This window comes from Canis lupus, chromosome 18, assembly GCF_011100685.1.
Source record: "Canis lupus familiaris isolate Mischka breed German Shepherd chromosome 18, alternate assembly UU_Cfam_GSD_1.0, whole genome shotgun sequence".
In the NCBI taxonomy this organism is placed as follows: domain Eukaryota; kingdom Metazoa; phylum Chordata; class Mammalia; order Carnivora; family Canidae; genus Canis; species Canis lupus.
Genome location: NC_049239.1, coordinates 95306 through 108721, shown reverse-complemented (window position 1 = coordinate 108721; position 13416 = coordinate 95306).

Below are 13416 nucleotides of genomic sequence, written 5' to 3'. Positions count from 1 at the left end.
AATAGGCCTAGGCTCGATGAGTGATGGAAGTGTTGTGAGAGGTAAGTGGAAAATCCCGGCATACAAGAGTAGTGCCTCCAAGCTCAATCCAGCGATTTCCTAGTAATTCCTGTCTTAGACAGGTACTACATACTAAGTTCCATACGTGAGAAGGTAGCTGAACTCTGAGTCCAAAAGCATCTCTCTCCCGAGAGTTGAGCTCACTCCTAGTCCCTCACAGTTCCACTCTGCCTGCAGAATGAGTTTTGAACATCTTCACCAGAGACGTTTGTCAGAAGCTTGTGAGATGCAAGTGGAATCATGCAGGCCTGGAAGGTGTCTCCAGGTGCAGTAGAGTGGTACTCTTCGAACCTCCTGAGTTAGAAGACTGCTATGGTCTCACGGCCATTAGAACACAGCTAGTTGAAAGCTGGCTTCTAGGCATGGTCTCTTGTGAGAGCTGAGCTCAGGGCAGGACCCTCCCGCATCCTGCCTACCCATAGTCATAGCTGCTAACTTCCTTACATTAGGTGCTAAAAGAGGTTGGAGAAATGCGAGTGGAAGTGTCAGGACTGTACACGTGTATCTGAGTTCAATATAGTGATTGCCAACGTCCTTGTTCAATTAGAGTGTAGCTCGGGTATACCTCATCTCGATAAGTGTCTAGCAGTCATCAGCTTGCAAAGCATACACACTTCTGAGAGTTGAGCTTATGGCCTGTACCTCCCCCATCCTGACTGCCTGTACGTTCCGCTTCCACAGCATTTCATTGTATGCGCGAGTGTGGCAGAGTGAGAACCAAGTGTCTGCCTTGTCAATTTGGCTCCCAGCGGACAGCTGCCTCCAAGGCATGCACACTCCTTTGGTTTGAGCTTAGGACTTGAACATCCCACATGCAGACCTTCTGTAAGTTTCGCTTCAAAGGATTTCGTTCGATAGGGGCGCAAGTTTTGCGAGAGGCAAATGGGTCTCCGGGCCTCCTCTCCGGGTCTCTGTGGTCTGACAACTTGGTGGCAGTGAGTGGTCTATGTGGTGTCTGGGGATGGGATGTGGCGCTGATTGTCAGGTGCACATCTGCCTGGGAGATGCACCTGCGGGGATCAGTGATGGGGTGGGCGTCAGCACCTCTGGCCTCCAGCGGGCAGTGCTGTGCTGCTCCCTGAGACTCGGGTCTGATGGGGGGGAGGCGGGTGGGGACGCTGGTCCTCTGGCTCTAGGACTGAGGATTCCACCCCCCAGTCTGCAGGCCCACCACAGAAGAGCCGCCAAGCCCCCGGTTCCCTGCCGCTTCTCTCAGAACCCTGCTTTCACTCTGCCCGCGTCTGAGTTTCTTTTGGTTTTGTTTTTTATCTCAGACTGTTGTGCCCAAGATTGCGAATATGAGAAACCACCAAGAAGCCGATTCCGATGCAAACACACGAGGGATTATTTACAAGCTCGATCTTGTGTCCAAGTATACCCAACATTGCAGATCAGGGACTTGGACCCGAGGTAGGTTTTAGCTTAGTTTTAAGGGCTGGTCTTGGGGACCCAAAGAAGGGCTGGAGCAATTCCTCAAGTTCTGTTTACATTTTGATATGGGGCCTTCAAGGGCATTGAGCCCTGTTCTCATTCTAATAGGGGCTTCCTGCCCTTGGCCTGGGCTCAGTTTTGATTCAATTGTGGGGCTTTCTAGGACATTAAGCTGTAAACAGCAAAGGTTCTACACATGGAAGGAGGACGTCACACTGTCCCTATTTGCTGAAGACGCGGTACTAGAAACAGGAAACCCAAGAGCCTCCACCAAAACCTGTTAGAACTAAGGAGTGAGTTCAGGAAAGTTGGGATCCCTGGGTGGCGCAGCGGTTTGGCGCCTGCCTTTGGCCCAGGGCGCGATCCTGGAGACCCGGGATCGAATCCCACATCGGGCTCCCGGTGCATGGAGCCTGCTTCTCCCTCTGCCTGTGTCTCTGCCTCTCTCTCTCTCTCTGTAACTATCATGAATAAATAAAAATTAAAAAAAAATTAAAAAAAAAAAAGTAAAGTAATGGGACACAAACTGACCCTACAAAGCAGAGTAGCCTTGCTGTGTCCCGACAATGAGCACTCAGGAAGGAAAGGAAGGACGTGAAGGCCTTCTCAGGAGCATCAAGGAGAATAAATAATGAGACTGAACCAAAGGAGCACAAGTCTTGTGCACTGAGCCATACCAGGCTCTGGGAGGCCGTCCTGGGCTCGTGGGGTGGGAGCCTCATCTTGTGAAAATATCCGCACTTCCTGAAGCCACCCTCAGTTTCATGGCATTCCTATCAAAATCAGGGTGGCAGATCTTAGAAATAGGAAAAAAAAACAAAACCCATAAATCCAACCCCCACAACAAATGACCCCGGACAGCAAATCAGTATTGGAGAAGCATGACAGAGTGGGACGCAGCACTTTCCTATTTCAAAAGATGTCACAGAGACACAGGATAAAGCAGTGTGGTTCTCGGGCCCCCGGCTGGCTCCGTCAGTTAAGCATCCGACTCCTGACCTCATCTCCGGTCCTGATCTCAGGGGTCATGAGTTCTAGGCCTGTGTTGGGACATGGACGAGGCGTGGAGCCTACTTAGACAAACCAGACTCACAGGGGGTGGTCCCGGCATAAGCTGAATGAGCAAAACAGAGAGTCCAGAAGGAAATGTGCTCTGATAGAACTGATTTTTTTAACTTAATTTAAACCCAATTAATTAACGTATAGCGTATTATACTTTCAGAGGAAGAATTCAGAGATTCACCAGTTGGAGATAACAGCAGTGCTCATGACATCACGTGACCTCCTTCATGCCGGTACCCTGTTATCCGCCCCCTCCAGCGACCCTCAGTTTGTTTCCTATGATTAAGAGTCTGTATTTCCTGCATCTGTTTTCATCTTATTTGTTTTTCCTTCCCTTTACAGTTGTTCATCTGCTTTGCTTCTTTAATTCCACCTGTGAATGAAACCACACGTCATTCTCTTTCCCGACTGACTTACTTCACTTAACATGATCCCTTTAGTTCTATCCACATCATTGCAAATGGCAAGATTTCCTTCTCTTTGATAGCTGAGTACCATTCCTCTCTCTATGACCATCATCTATCTCCCATCCTTTTTATCCATCATCTGGCAGAGGACACCGAGGCTCCTCCCACAGTGTGGCTACTGTGGACCCGGCTGCTGTGGACATTGGGGTGCAGGTGTCCCAAGTCTCATTGCATCTGTATCTTCGGAGTGAGCTCCAGGCCGTTCACCTGCTGGTTGCAGGGCGGCTCTATTTGTAACTTCCTGAGGGGCCTCCACACTGTTTCCAGGGCGGCTGCACCAACCCGCGGTCCCGCCCACAGTGGAAGAGGGTTGAGTGAGTTTTGCAGGACGTGGTAAAAGTCTGGTCCACATTTCATTTCACGTCCTGTGGGCTCCAATTCCTTGTCCTTAAGTATTTCTGGGGAAGCCGGGTGTTGGGCTCCTTTTCAGTGAGATGTTTCCAAAGCTAACAGGCCCCAGATGAAGCCTGAAAGGAGGCAGGTGCAGCCCAGAGAGCACCCGCTGCCTCCTGCACAGTCTCCTGTAGCGCCTGAGCATCTCGCAGGGGGCGCCTGAGCCCAGGCCCCTCCCATGGGGCACGCATGTGCAGTAGGCCTCCTCTGCCTGCACTAACAGGAGCCAGCCTGTGCTGGGGAGGCCTGCGGAAGACATGGGGACCCGTCTATGCTGATGAGCTGCAGCCTCCTCAGGACCCGCGGGGAGTCTTCAGGGGGAAATTGGGCCACATTCATGCTGACAGGAACCCCGGTCTCCTCAGGACCCACGATGAGGCTTTAGGAATATGTGGGCCCACATCCACCCTGACAGGAGCCCCTGGGCGCCTCAGGACCCTCAGGGAGGCTTCTGGAAGATGGGGGCCCACATTCACGCTGACAGGAGCCCTGAGCACCTCAGGACCCGCAGGGAGGTTTCAGGAAATTGTGGGCCCGCATCCACGCTGAGAGGCACCCCTGAGCAGCCTCACGACCCGCGGGGAGGCTTCAGGAAGATATGGGCCTGCATCCACACTGACAGGAGTCCCTGAGCTGCCTCAGGACCTGTGGGGAGGCTTCAGGAAGATGTGGAGACACGTTCACTCTGGCAGGAGCTCCCGGGTCCCTCAGGACATAAGTTGAGGCTTCTGGAAGCTGGGGGCCGCGTTCATGGTTACAGGAGCCCCAGCCTCCTCAGAACCCTCGGCGACACTTCGGGAGGATTTGGGGCCACATGGACACAGCAGGACGCTGACTTCCTCAGGACCCCTGGTGTAGACTTGGGGAAATATGTGGATGCGTCCATGGGGACAGAAGACCCCAGCTTTGTCAGGGCCTGTGGTGAAGCCTAAGAAAAATGTGGGTGCCGCATCCACAGTGACAGGAGTCTCCAGCCTCCTCAGGACCCACTGTGAAGTTTTGGGAAGATTTGGGGCCACATCCATGCTGACAGGAGCCTCCAGCCTCCTCAGGTCTTATGGTGAGGCTTGAGGAAAATGTGGGGCCACGTCAATGCTGACAGGAACCCTGTCTTTCTCAGGACCTGCACTTTGGCTTCGGGACATAAGGGGCTGCGTGTATGCTGAGAAGAGCCCACAGCCTCCTCAGGACCCGCGGAGAGTTTTCTGGGGGACGTGGGGCCATTTCCAGGGTGACAGGAGCCCCCCGCCTCCTGAGGACCTGCAGTGAGGCTTCCAGAGGATGTGAGGCATAGTCCACAGTGACAGGAGACCCAGCGTCCTCAGGACCCGCTGACTATGACTCAGGAACACGTGGGGCCACGTCGCACTCACAGGAGCCTGGCTTCCTCAGGACCCCTTGGAGGAATCTGGAGGAGCTGTTGGGGGCCACTTCCACATCAGAAGGGACTCCTCAGAACCACAGGGTAAGTGAAAGGGTAGAATGAATGGTAGGGTGAGGGGAGGGGAGGAAGTTGGTGGTTAGCCTTAGGTTAGATGTTAGGGGTTAGTGATTATGCTTATGGTTACGAATTAGAGGTTAGGTGAGGCATAAGGGTATTGGTCAGTGTTAAGAGTTAGGATGGGGGTTAGGGTAAGGGACAGGATTTAGTGTTAGGGTTAGGGTTTAGGCTCTAGGGATTAGGGCAGGAAGTTAGAGGTTGGGGTTAGGGTTATGGTTAGAGTTAGGGTTGGGCTTAGGTTTGCAGTTAGGGTTAAGGGTTAGGGTGTGAGTTATGGTTAGGGGTTAGAGTTAAGGGTTACAGTTAAACTTAGGGCTAGGTTTAGGGTTAGAGCGAGGGTTAGGATTAGGATAGGGGTTAGGGCTAGGGTTAGGGTTAGTGTTTGGTTACGGGTTAGGGTTAGGGTCAGGTCAGGGTCAGGGTACGGTTTTGGAAAAGGGTTAGATATAGGGTTAGGGAGTGGGTTAGGGGTTGGTTTTAGGGTATGGGTTAGGGTACAGTTTGTGGTATGAGATAGGATTAGTATTAGAGGGTTAGGGTTAGGGTACAGGTTAAGGTTAAGAATAGGATTTGAATACCTTATTTTAAGGTTAGGGTTAGAGGTTAGGGTTCCGGTTAGATTTAAGGTAGGGGTCAGGATTAAGGAAACCTAAGTTTAGGTGAACCTACATTTAGGAGTTAGGGTGAGGGTTGGCAGAAAGGTTCAGTGAATGTGTTTTGGTCTTGGGGTTTGTGTTTGTTTTTCGATTAGTGATGGGTCTTGTTTAAGGGCTAGGTTAACATTAGGATTAAGTGTAGGGTTAGGGTTATGTCTGTGTATGGTTAGAGTTTGGGTCTGGCATGTGCCTGCACTGGGACTCCTAGCATCTTGGGCCGTTTAGTTTTATGCACTCTATTTAGGTTTTGGGTTCAAAGATAGCCTGACTCCACCAAGTCAGTGGCCTCCCCAGAGAATCAAAATCCAGCCTTCTGATGGGGTCAGAATAGACATAGCAGGCTTCTCCCGAGCTGAGCTAAGGAGGGGATTTGTGGCTCTAAAGACTCTTTATTTGGATTTTCAGTTGCCTTTCTGATTTTATCTCTAGTGCGTACATGTTTCATCAATACTACCTATTATTATTTTAAAGTTTTACTTGGGGATCCCTGGGTGGTGCAGCGGTTTGGCGCCTGCCTTTGGCCTAGGGCGCGATCCTGGAGACCCAGGATCGATTCCCACGTCGGGCTCCCGGTGCATGGAGCCTGCTTCTCTCTGCCTGTGTCTCTGCCTCTCTTTCTCTCTCTGTGACTATCATAAATAAATAAAAATAAAAAAAATAAAGTTTTACTTGAATTCCTGTTTGTATACACAGAATGATATAGTTTCAGGTTTACCATATAGTGATTCAACCCTTGGATACAACGCCTGGTACTGGCCACAGGTGCCCTCCACTATCCCCATCCCCTGATTCCCCATCCCCCTCACCTTCCTCTGGTATTTATTAGTTTATTCTCTGTGGTTAAGAAAGTGTTTTTTTGTTTGCTTCTCTCATCCCCCCTGTGTCCCTTTGCCAGTTTGTCTGGTTTCTTAAAATTCACATGTGAATGCAATTGTATGGTATTTGGTATCTTTCTCTGACTGACTGAGTTCATTGAGCATAAGTCCTTTCCACTTCTCCCACGTCATTGTAAATGGCTTCATTTCATCGCTTCTGATGACCTGGTGATGTCGCAGTTGGTATATTTACCACATCGTCTCTGCCCATTCATCACTCGATGGACATCTGGGCTGTATCCACAGTTTGGCTGTTGTTGATAACGCTGCTACAAACACTGGGCTGCGTGTCCCACTTGGAATCTACTAAACGACTTTTGTATCCTTGGGGTAAATACCTAGCTCTGCAATTTTGGAATCGTAGGGTAGCTCTATGTTTAACTTCTTTTTTAAATTTTTTTTATGATAGTCACAGAGAGAGAGGCAGAGACACAGGCAGAGGGAGAAGCAGGCTCCGTGCACTGTGAGTCCAACGTGGGATTCGATCCCGGGTCACCAGGATCCCGACATGGGCCAAAGGCAGGTGCCAAACCGCTGCACCACCCAGGGATCCCCTATTTTTAAAGTCTCTAGGACCCCCCACAGTGTTTTCCACAGTGGCTGCACCTGTTCGCATGTCCACCAGGAGTGTAAGGGGGCTCCCACTTCTCTATAGCCTCAACAGCACCTGTTGTTTCTTCTGTTGTTAATTTTAGCCATTCTGACGGCTGTCAGGTGACATCTTATTGTGGTTTTCATTTGCATTTCCCTGATGATGGGTGACGCTGAGTGTCTTTCGGTGTCTGGTGGCCATCTGGATGTCTTGTCAGAGACAAAGTCCATTCATGTCTTCTGCCCATCTGCAGTTGGATAATTTGTGTTTAGGATGCTGAGATTTATATTTGCTTTACGTATTTTGCATACTAACTCTTTATTGGATGTGTTGTTTACAAATATCTCCTTTCATTTTGTATGTTGCCTTTTAGCGTTGGTTGTTTCTTTCACTTTGCAGAAGCTTTTGAATTTGATGAAGTCTCAATAGTATTTTTGCTTTTGTTTCCCTCAACTCAGAGGCATATCTAGAAAGAAGATCCAATGGCCAACGTCAAAGATGTTGCTGCCTATCTTTTCTTCTTTGTATGGTTTCAGGTCTCACATTTAGGTCTTTCATCCATTTTGAATTTATTTTTTATATATATGGTGTAAGAAAGTGGTCCAGTTTCATTCTTCTGCATGTGGCTGCCTGGTTTTCCCAACACTATTTGTTCTTATCCTGGGGTCAGGGTTAGGGTTTTTTGAAGAGACTGTCTTTGTGCCATTGGATATTCCTTCCTGCCTTGTTGTCGATTAATGGATCATAGAGTTACAGGTTTGTATCTTGTTTCGGCATTCCATTCCATTCTATTCTATTGATCTAAGCGTCTCCTGTTGGGAGATTCTTGATTGCTGATTCAATTTCGTTGCTGGTTATCTGTCTGTTCAAGTTTCTTATTTCTTCCTTTTTCATTTTTGCTATGTTATATATTTCCAGGAATTGATCTATTTCTTCCAGGTTCTAGGTTGCTGGCATATAATTTTTCATAATGTTCTCTTATAATCGTTTGTATTTCTCTAGTGTTGGTTGTTATTTCTCTTATCTCATTTGTGATTTTATTTGGGTCCTTTCTCATCATTTATCTTTTTTCTTTTTTAAAGATTTTATTTATGTATTCATGCGAGACACAGAGAGGCAGGGGTATAGGCAGGGGGAAAATGAGGCTCCATGCAGGGAGCCTGATGTGGGACATGATTCCCCAGGACCCCGGGATCATGACCTGAGCCAAAGCAGATGCTCAACCACTGAGGCACCCAGGTGCCTTGCTGATTAAATTCCTTTGCTAGTTATGGGTGTGTTCACATTTTCTATTTCTTCCTATTTCAGTTTTGCTCATTTATACATTTCTAGGGATTTGTCCATTTATTCCAGGTCTCCCAGTTTGTTAGTGTATAATCTTTCATAGTATTCCCTTATAATTGTCTTATTTTTCTGGTGTTGATTGTGATCTCTCTTCTCTCTTTTGTGATTTTATTTATTTAGTTCTTTTCTGTTTTCTTGTTGATAAGGCTGGCTAGGGCTTGATCCATTTTCTTAGTTATTTTGAAGAACCAGTTCTTAGTTTCATTATTCCATTCTACTGTTTTGTTGTTTCTGTATTGTTTATTTCTGCTCTCATCTTTATTTTTCCCTTCTTCTGTAGGCTTTAGGCTTTGTTTCCTATTCCTTTTCCAGCTCCTTTAGGTGTAGTGTTGGGTTGTGTATTGGAGACTTCTTGTTTCTTGAGGTAGGACTGTATTGCTATCTACTTCCCTCTAAGGACTGTCTTTGCTACATCCTAGAGGTTTGAAGAAACATGTTTTCATTTTCATTTGTTTTAAATTTCCTCTTTAATTTCCTGGTTGCTCCATTCATTCTCTAGTAGGATGATCATAATCTCCACGAATTTTTGGTCTGTCCAAATTTTTTCTTACTGTCGACCTCGAGTTTCATAGCGTCGTGGTCCGAAAATGTACATGGTGTGATACCATCCTTCTTGTACCTGTTGTACCTGTTGAGGGCTGATTTGTGGTCCATGATATAATCTATTCTGGAGAATGTCCCCTGTGCACTTGAAAAGAATGTGTATTCTGCTTTAGGAAGAAATGTTCAGACTATATCTGTTGAGTCTCTTTGGTCCAGTGTGTCAAGGCTATTGTTTCCCTGTTGATTTTCTGCATAGACGATCGGTCCATTGCCATAAGTGGGTGTTAAAATCCCCTGTCATTGTATTATTATCAGTGTGTTCCTGTACGTTTGTTGTTAATTGGTTTCTATATTTCGGTACTCCCATGTTGGCAGCATAAATATGTAGTTGTTTGATCTTTTTTTAAAAATAAATTTATTTTTTATTGGTGTTCAATTGACCAACATACAGAATAACACGCAGTGCTCATCCAGTCAAGTGTCCCCCTCAGTGCCCGTCACCCATTCACCCCCACCCCCTGCCCTCCTCCCCTTCCAGCACCCCTAGTTCTTTTCCCAGAGTTAGGAGTCTTTATGATCTCTCTCCCTTTCTGATATTTCCCAAACGTTTCTTCTCCATTCCCTTATGTTCCCTTTCACTATTATTTATATTCCCTGAAGGAATGAGAACATACACTGTTTGTCCTTCTCCGATTGACTTACTTCACTCAGCATAATACCCTCCAGTTTCATCCACGTTGAAGCAAATGGTGGGTATTTGTCGTTTCTAATGGCTGAGTAATATTCCATTGTATACATAAACCACATCTTCTTTATCTATTCATCTTTCGATGGACACCGAGGCTCCTGCCACAGTTTGGCTATTGTGGACATTCTGCTATAAACATCGGGGTGCAGGTGTCCCGGCGTTTCATTGCATCTGAATCTTTGGGGTAAATCCCCAATAGTGCAATTGCTGAGTCGTCGGGCAGGTCTATTTTTAACTCTTTGAGGAACCTCCACACAGTTTTCCAGAGTGACTGCACCAGTTCACATTCCCACCAACAGTGTAAGAGGGTTCCCTTTTCTCCGCATCCTCTCCAACATTTGTGGTTTCCTGCCTTGTTAATTTTCCCCATTCTCACTGGTGTGACATGGTATCTCATTGTGGTTTTGATTTGTATATCCCTAAGGGCAAGTGATGCAGAGCATGTTTTCATGTGCATGTTGGCCATGTCAATGTCTTCCTCGGTGAGATTTCTCTTCATGTCTTTTGCCCATTTCATGATTGGATTGTTTGTCTCTTTGGTGTTGATTTTAAGAAGTTCTTTATAGATCTTGGAAACTAGCCCTTTATCTGATACGTCTTTTGCAAATATCTTCTCCCATTCTGTAGGTTGTCTTTTAGTTTTGTTGACTGTATCCTTTGCTGTGCAAAAGCTTCTTATCTTGATGAAGTCACAATAGTTCATTTTTGCTTTTGTTTCTTTTGCCTTCATGGATGTACCTTGCAAGAAGTTGCTGTGGCCAAGTTTAAAACGGGTGTTGCCTGTGTTCTCTATGATTTTGATAGACTCTTGTCTCACATTTAGATTTTTCATCCATTTTGAGTTTATCTTTGTTTATGGTGAAAGAGAGTGGTCTAGTTTCATTCTTCTGACTGTGGATGTCCAATTTTCCCAGCACCATCTATTGAAGAGACTGTCTTTCTTCCAATGGATAGTCTTTCCTCCTTTATCGAATATTAGTTGACCATAAAGTTCAAGGTCCACTTCTGGGTTCTCTATTCTGTTCCATTGATCTATGTGTCTGTTTTTGTGCCAGGACCACACTGTCTTGATGACCACAGCTTTGTAGTACAAGCTGAAATCTGGCATGTGGTGCCCCCAGATATAGTTTTCTTTTTTAAAATTCCCCTGGCTTGGGATCCCTGGGTGGCGCAGCGGTTTGGCACCTGCCTTTGGCCCAGGGCACGATCCTAGAGACCCGGGATGGAGTCCCACATCGGGCTCCCGGTGCATGGAGCCTGCTTCTCTCTCTGCCTGTGTCTCTGCCTCTCTCTCTCTCTCTGTGTCACTATCATAAATAAATAAAAAATAAAATAAAATAAAATAAAATAAAATAAAATAAAATTCCCCTGGCTTTTCGGGGTCTTTTCTGATTCCACACAAATCTTAAAATAATTTGTTCTAACTCTCTGAAGAAAGTCCATGGTATTTTGATAGGGATTGCATTAAACGTGTACATTGCCTGGGTAACATTGACATTTTCACAATATTAATTCTGCCAATCCATGAGCATGGAATATTTTTCCAACTCTTTGTGTGTTCCTCAATTTCTTTCAGAAGTTTTCTATAGTTTTTAGGGTATAGATCATTTACCTCCTTGGTTAGGTTTATTCCTAGGTATCGTATGATTTGGGTGCAATTGTTAATGAGATTGACTCCTTAATTTCTCTTTCTTCAGTCTCATTGTTAGTGTATAGAAATGCCTTTGATTTCTGGGCATTGATTTTGTATCCTGCAACGCTACCAAATTGCTGTTCGAGTTCTAGCAATCTTGTGGGGGAGGGTTTTGGGTTTTCTAGGTAGAGTATCATGTCATCAGCAAAGAGGGAGAGTTTGACTTCTTCTTTGCCAATTTGAATGCCTTTAATGTCTTTTTGTTTCCTGATTGCTGAGGCTAGGATTTCCAATACTATGTTGAATAGCAGTGGTGAGAGTGGATATCCCTGTCTTATTCCTGATCTTAGGTGAAAGGCTCCCAGTGCTGCCCCATTGAGAATGATATTTGCTGTGGGCTTTTCGTAGATGGCTTTTAAGATGTCGAGGAATGTTCCCTCTATCCCTACGCTCTGAACTGTTTTGATCAGGAATAGATGCTCTATTTTGTCAAATGCTTTCTCTGCTTCTAATGAGAGGATCATATGGTTCTTGGTTTTTCTCTTGCTGATATGATGAATCACATCGATTGTTTTACGAGTGTTGAACCATCCTTCGGTCCCGGGGATAAATCCTACTTGGTCATGGTGAATAATATTCTTAATGTATTGTTGGATCCTATTGGCTAGTATCTTGTTGAGAATTTTTGCATCCATGTTCATCAAGGATATTGGTCTGTATTCTCCTCTTTGGTGGGGTCTTTGTCTGGTTTTGGAATTAAGGTGATGCTGGCTTCATAGAACGAATTTGGAAGTACTCCATCTCTTTCTATCTTTCCAAACAGCTTTAGTAGGATAGGTATGGTTTCTTTAAACGTTTGATAGATTTCCCCTGGGAAGCCATCTGGCCCTGGACTTTTGTGACTTGGGAGGTTTTGGATGACTGCTTCAATTTCCTCCCTGGTTATTGGCCTGTTTAGGTTTTCTATTTCTTCCTGTTCCAGTTTTGGTAGTTTGTGGCTCCAGGAATGCGTCCATTTCTTCTAGATTGCCTAATTTATTTCCGTATAGCTGTTCATAATATGTTTTTAAAATCGTTTGTATTTCCTTGTGTTGGTAGTGATCTCTCCTTTCTCATTCATGATTTTATTAATTTGAGTCTTCTCTCTCTTCTTTTTAATAAGACTGGCTAATGGTTTATGTATGTTATTAATTCTTTTAAAGAACCAACTCCTGGTTTTGTTGATCTGTTCCACATTTATTGTGGTCTCAATTTCCTTGAGGTCTGCTCAAATTTTAATTAAATCTCTTATTCTTTTGGGTGTAGGATCTAGCTGCTGTTTTTTTCTCTAGCTCCTTTATGAGTAAGGTTAGCTTTTGTATTTGAGTTCTTTCCAGTTTTTGAATGGATGCTTGTATTGTGATGTATTTCCCCCTTAGGACTGCTTTTGTTGCATGCCAAAGATTTTGAACATTTGTATCTTCATTCTCATTAGATTCCATGAATCTTTTTAATTCTTCCTCAATTTCCTGGTTGACCCTTTCATCTTTTAGCAGGATGGTCCTTAACCTCCACGTGTTTGAAGTCCTTCCAAACTTCTTGTTATGATTTAGTTCTAATTTCAAGGCATTATGGTCTGAGAATATGCAGGGGACGATCTGAATCTTTTGGTATCGGTTCAGACGCGATTTGTGATCCAGTATGTGGTCTATTCTGGAGAAAGTTCCATGTGCACTTGAGAAGAATGTTTATTTAGTTCAGTTTGGATGTAAAGTTCTGTAGATATCTGTGAAATCTATCTGCTCCAGTGTATCATTTAAAGCTCTCGTTTCTTTGGAGATGTTGTGCTTAGAAGACCTATCGAGGGTAGAAAGACCTAGATTGAAGTCACCAAGTATAAGATAATTATTATCTAAGTATTTCTTCACTTTCGTTATTAATTGGTTTAAATATTTGGCAGCTCCGATATTCGGGGAATATATATTGAGGATTGTTAAGTCCTCTTGTTGGATAGATCCTTTAAGTATGATTTAGTGTCCGTCTTCATCTCTCACTATAGTCTTCGGGGTAAATTTTAGTTTATCTGATATAAGGATGGCTACCCCTGCTTTCTTTTGAGGACCATTTGAATG